The sequence below is a fragment of the Carlito syrichta genome, unplaced genomic scaffold (assembly GCF_000164805.1).
Source record: "Carlito syrichta isolate Samal-C Ts95f unplaced genomic scaffold, Tarsius_syrichta-2.0.1 Scaffold302067, whole genome shotgun sequence".
In the NCBI taxonomy this organism is placed as follows: domain Eukaryota; kingdom Metazoa; phylum Chordata; class Mammalia; order Primates; family Tarsiidae; genus Carlito; species Carlito syrichta.
The window spans coordinates 89,048-94,872 of record NW_007246163.1 but is presented as its reverse complement, the minus strand read 5'-3'; positions in this window follow the sequence as shown (position 1 = coordinate 94,872).

Below are 5,825 nucleotides of genomic sequence, written 5' to 3'. Positions count from 1 at the left end.
CAGCTGCAACTTCCTGAGCTCAGGTGATTCTTTCACCTCAATTTCCCAAGTGGCTGCGACTACAGTACACATCGCCATGCCCAGCTAATTATTTCTTATTTTTTTGTAGAGACGAGGTCTCACTATGTTGCTTAGACTGGTCTCAAACTCCTGGTCTCAAGTAATCCTCCTGCCTTGACCTCTCAAAGTGCTGGAATTATAGGCATGAGTCACTGTTCGCAGCCTAGGTTGTGTCCTTCATATCCTTCATAAGATATTTATTTTATCTACCTCAATATCATAAGATATTCACTTATATTTTTATTTAAGAAGCTTTATTGTCTTACTGTTTGCATTCAGATCTCTAATCCATCTCAAATAAATTTTCATGTATGGTGTAAGGTGAGGGGGAGGTCAGAGTTCATTTTTATACAGCTATCCAATTGCTCCAATTTCATTTATTAAAAAAATATTGCTTTTCCATGGAGACTTTTGTCAAATGATAATATATATGTCTAGATCTGGGATTCAGCTAGAAGAGCTGGCCCATTTGGCTCTGGAGCTATGCTGCTTCCTCCAGTTTAACCTCTCACAGTCACAAAGTTGTTGTTTTAATTTCCCATCTGCCTGAAACTTCATTTTATTCTTCAATTTGTTTGAGAGTCTGGATGTAGAAAAAGGTAGCTATTTATTTCACTCTCCTCATCCCTGACACTTCAACCATGGTTTATGTGATACTTTCACTTTTTTGTTGCATTAGTTTCAGTATTTTTGAATAAAGCAAACCTATCACAAAGAAATTTCAAAAATCTGTCAAGGCAATATATTTTCAAAGTATGATCTTTATCGGCTGTTTAAGTTGTCTTCCTCATTCTGCTTATCTTGCTCTCTTTCTATTACCCTTTCCTTCTTCACATTCTTTCTGGTTTCCTCCATGACTAAAAACTGTACAATACCCTTCCTCCTTGAAGCTCCAGACTTTTCTCCCACCACCACCAAACTTGCATGGCTAATTTCTCCTGTGACTTTTCCTTCTTTCCTGACTGGCCAAGGGTGAAGCCCTCCAAAGCCAAACCCCACAGGATTATTTTTTGAACTTATCACAAGAGTTTCACTACTTAGACATGCTTATAACATGCCCTGAACTAAATTGGCTTCTCAGGTTAATTTTCTTATGTTTAAATTTGAGATAATAATATTAAAGGAGTTATGTGAATGTAGAATCACTTAGTCTAGTGCCTGGCTCATATCTACTACAATAAATACTACCTGTTAGCTATTGTTGTTAGTTGATATTATTGCATTTGCTGGGTTTCTTAATATATCATTTATACTTTTATCAGGTTGTTTTGTGTAAATGACTTATTTTCCAAATTAGTTTTTAAGCATCATACTCAAAGTTTTGTACTTTTCTTGGGCTTAGGTCTCATACTTTTTTTGCATTTCTTTTGTACTAGTTAAATTTACTATCTGCAGTACCACAGCAAAGGAAGAATGTTGGAATTTTAGTATTTTTTTCATCTGTGTTTCTGAAATGCTATAAGGCTGATCCTTTTTGAAGTGCTGATATTTTGGATATAATAGATGTGTTTGTATCATACAGAAATTTTACATCTTTGAGCATTCAGAGAAAGAGATAAAGAAAGCATCTCAAAAAAAAAAAAATAGAATGAAACTAATTTGGTCTCTGAAAATCTGGGTTGAAGTCCTGGTTACTACATTTATTTATCAGCTAGGTGGTTTTCATCTCTGAGTCTCAGTTTTTCTGCATCAATAAAATGAGGACAGGAGACAGGAACAAGATGGCGACAGCATAGGTGGACTTGTGAGATTCTCCAAACGTGAGTTCCCAAAAAGACTCTTACTTTTTTCCCCCTTCCCTCAGCCCAACACTAGCCACGCTGGTCCAAGGCCCAGGGACCTTCGGTCCCACGCAGGGCTGGATATTGTGGCCCCCTGATACTGCTGTTCCACTGCATGCATGGGAGTCTCGTGTCCCAGCTCCCTCTGTGGCTACATCGTCTCCCACCCAGCACTCAGCACCAAGCTGCCGGTCACTCAGGGAGACTCTGGGCACCTGCCCCTCAGAGACACCGGTCCCATTCTTGGCTGAAGTACCCTGTGGGGGGCCCAGGGCCACTCTCGCTGCTCACCACCTGCCCTTGGGGCTTTGGTGCTCTGGAGCTCTGGGCCCACCCTGGCTGAGGCACTCAGCACGTGACCCCAAGCTGGGGGACCCAGCCAAGTGGAGAGAAACAGATCTGTAAAAACTACCTTGGCCATTCTCCAGGCAGAGACTCCCATTGCCCCTCCCACCTATCAACAAACCCTATCTCAGTTCCTAAGGTAACGTTGCGAAACAGGAGACAAAGCCCCACCCCCTACGCTGAATCAGACAAAAGCAACCCCCAGGCAGCCGACTAAAAAAAAAAAAAAAAACCCAAACTGCGAGTAAATCTAGCTGCCTGCAACAAAAAACAAAGGGGAGAGGTTGGAGATCAGAGCTGAAGTGACTTTAGTCTGATTGCTTATTTTGACTTATGATTTTATCATTTTGACTGTTTCGATCACGTTTGTTGCTTGCCTTCTGACTTACACTGTTTCTTGATTTTATTGGTCTGTCCCTGTGTAGCTGTCAGTATTCTTTAGGGAATCTTTTCTATGTGTCTTTTTTCACTTCTTTCCGGCCTTGTGTCTCTTTCTCACCTGATAATTGGTATGTATGTCTGTTTTCCCTCTCGCTCTTCTCTCTCTCTAACTTCCTATTGACCCCCCCTTCCTCCATTATTTTCCTCTTTTATACCCTCCTTTTAAATCTAGGGACCAAGACTACATACTGCTGAACGGACAGATTGTAAGGCAAAGGGAAATAGGTTCCAGTGTGCTCATACACCTGTTCATGGATGCTAGAATCAGCACATACATTCTGAACCACAGCTTCCCCCTCAATTAAACTTCAAAACTGCAAAAAGTACAGATTGCAGCCTATACTCCAACCTCAAAATTGAACAAAGTCAGAAGACCTTCATAAGGAAGAACAGGATATTGCAGAAGAGAAATAAAAGCAACTCCACCTTCCTTCAAAAACAGAATTAAAGAAGGGGTGGGAAAGGGGAAGAGAGAGAGAGAAAATAATCTACGCAAATGAAAAAAAACCAAAAGAAGAGTATGGTTCTCTCCCAGACCCCTGGGAGGGCAGACATTGAGAAAACTGACTTCAGAAAGCAAACAATGAAGAGTCCCCAGAATGAAGGGTCTCAAACTACAAAACTAGATATCAAGAGATTAATGGAAAGATTAAAAAGAATTGAGGAGACACAAGAAGAAACTAGAAAGGAGCTGATATCTGAGATAACAGTAATAAAGAATAGTGTGAATGAAATAAATGACAAACTGATAAGCATGGAAAGCAGATTTACCCAAGCAGAAGAAAGAATCTCAGAGCCTGAGGATCAAAATATAGAACTAACCCAAACTCTTAAAAACACAGAAAATAAGCTCAAAAAGACAGAACAAAACCTTCAAGAGATGAGCGATTACTTCAAGAGACCTAACCTAAGAGTATTTGGCCTTCCGGAGGCAGAAAGAGAGACAGAGACCACACTGGAACAAACTTTCCATGAGATCATTCAAGAAAACTTCCCTTATCTAATCAGTGATACAAAAATCCAAACACAAGAGATTCAGAGAACCCCTACAAGACAACAAATGAGAAGACCAACTCCTAGACACATAATAATTCGCCTAAACAAAGTAGGCATAAAAGAAAAAATCTAAAGGCAGTAAGAGAAAAAGGCCAGATCACCTACTATGGAAGACCAATCAGAATAGCAGCAGATTTATCTACAGAAACCCTGCAGGCTAGGAGAGCTTGGAGCCCTATCTTCAAAGTCCTAAAAGATAAATAATTTCAACCAAGAATAACCTACCCGGCCAAGCTAAGCTTCATCAGCAAGGGAGAATTAAAATCTTTCCCAGATATCCAATTCCTAAGAACTTATGTTGCCACCAAACCACCTCTACATGAAACGCTTAAGAGAGTACTAAACACAGAAGAAAAGGGAAAAAGAGCAACATTCTTCACAAGAGTACAGAAAAAAGAATAAAAAATACATGAACCAATCCCAAAACCAAAAGAAAGACAAAACAAACAAACAAACAAAAACAAGTGGAAGAACAACAACTCTATAAGAACTCTATGATAGGGACGAACTCTCACATTTCAATAATTAGCCTGAATGTGAATGAACTAAATGCACCACTGAAAAGACATAGAATGGTAAAATGGATAAAATATCACCAGGCAACAATATACTACCTTCAAGAGACCCATCTCACTAGAAAGGACATACACAGACTCAAAGTAAGAGGATGGGAAGCAAATTTTCAGGTGAATGGAACACAAAAGAAAAAAGAAGATGCATTCCTAATTTCAGACAAAATACCATTTAAGCTATCAAAAATTAAAAAAGATACAGAGGGCCACTGCATAATGATAAAAGGTTCACTCCATCAACAAGAAATATCTATCCTAAACATATATGCACCCAACATAGGTACGCCAACTTTCATAAAGCAACTTCTAGAAAAACTAAAGAAAGATATTGACTCTAGCACCATCATAACTGGGGACTTTAATACCCCACTTGCAACCCTAGACAAATCATCAGGACAAAAAATCAGCAAGGAGATCCGGAGCATCAATGTGACTCTGGACCAAATGGACTTAATTGATACCTACAGAACACTCCATCGAAAGACCAGAGAATACACATTCTACTCACCACCGCATGGAATGTATTCTAAGATCGACCACATAATTGGCCATAAATCAAGCATAAGCAAATTTAAAAGGACCGAAATTCTAGCGTGCACCTTCTCAGACCACAGTGGAATAAAAATAAAAATTGACACCAACAAGGTCCCCCCAAAACCCACAAAGACATGGACACTAAACAGCATGATGCTAAACAATTCCTGGGTCAATGATGAAATCAAAACAGAGATTAAAGGATACCTGTAAACAAATGAAAATGAAGAAACATCTTACCAAAATCTCTGGGATGCCTTAAAAGTTATAGGTAGAGGGGATTTTATATCCCTACAAACACACATGAAAAAAATGTAAGGAACACAAATTAACAGCCTAACAAGCCACCTAAGGAAGCTGGAAAAGCAAGACCACAAAAACCTTAATTTCAGCAGAAGAATCCAGATCACCAAAATAAAAGCCTAAATCCAGGACATAGAAGACAAAAAGATAATACAAAAAAATTAATGAAACAAAATGCTGGCTCTTCAAAAGGATAAACAAGATCGATGGTTCCCTAGCTAGACTGACCAAGAAAAAATAAAAAAAAAAAAAACCCAAATAAACACAATCAGAAACACAAAAGATGAAGTTACATCTGACCCTGAAGAAATACAAAAGATCATTAGAGACCACTACATACACTTGTATGGAAATAAATATGAAAATCTTAAGGAAATGGAGAACTTTCTGATATCACACAACCTACCTAGGTTGGAACAAGAAGAAATTGAGACCCTAAATAGACCAATAACCATCAAGGAAATCGACTATGTAATAAGAAAACTACCTACAAAAAAAAGCCCTGGTCCAGATGGCATGGCAGCAGAATTCTACAAGACATTTAAGGAGGAGCTGATACCAATCCTACTGAAGGTATTCCAGGTGATTGAAAAAGATGGAATTCACCCCAAATCATTTTATGTAGCCAACATCATATTGATACCCAGGCCAGGTAAAGACCCAACAAAGAAAGAGACTACAGGCCAATATCTTTGATGAACATAGATGCTAAAATTCTCAACAAGATCCTAGC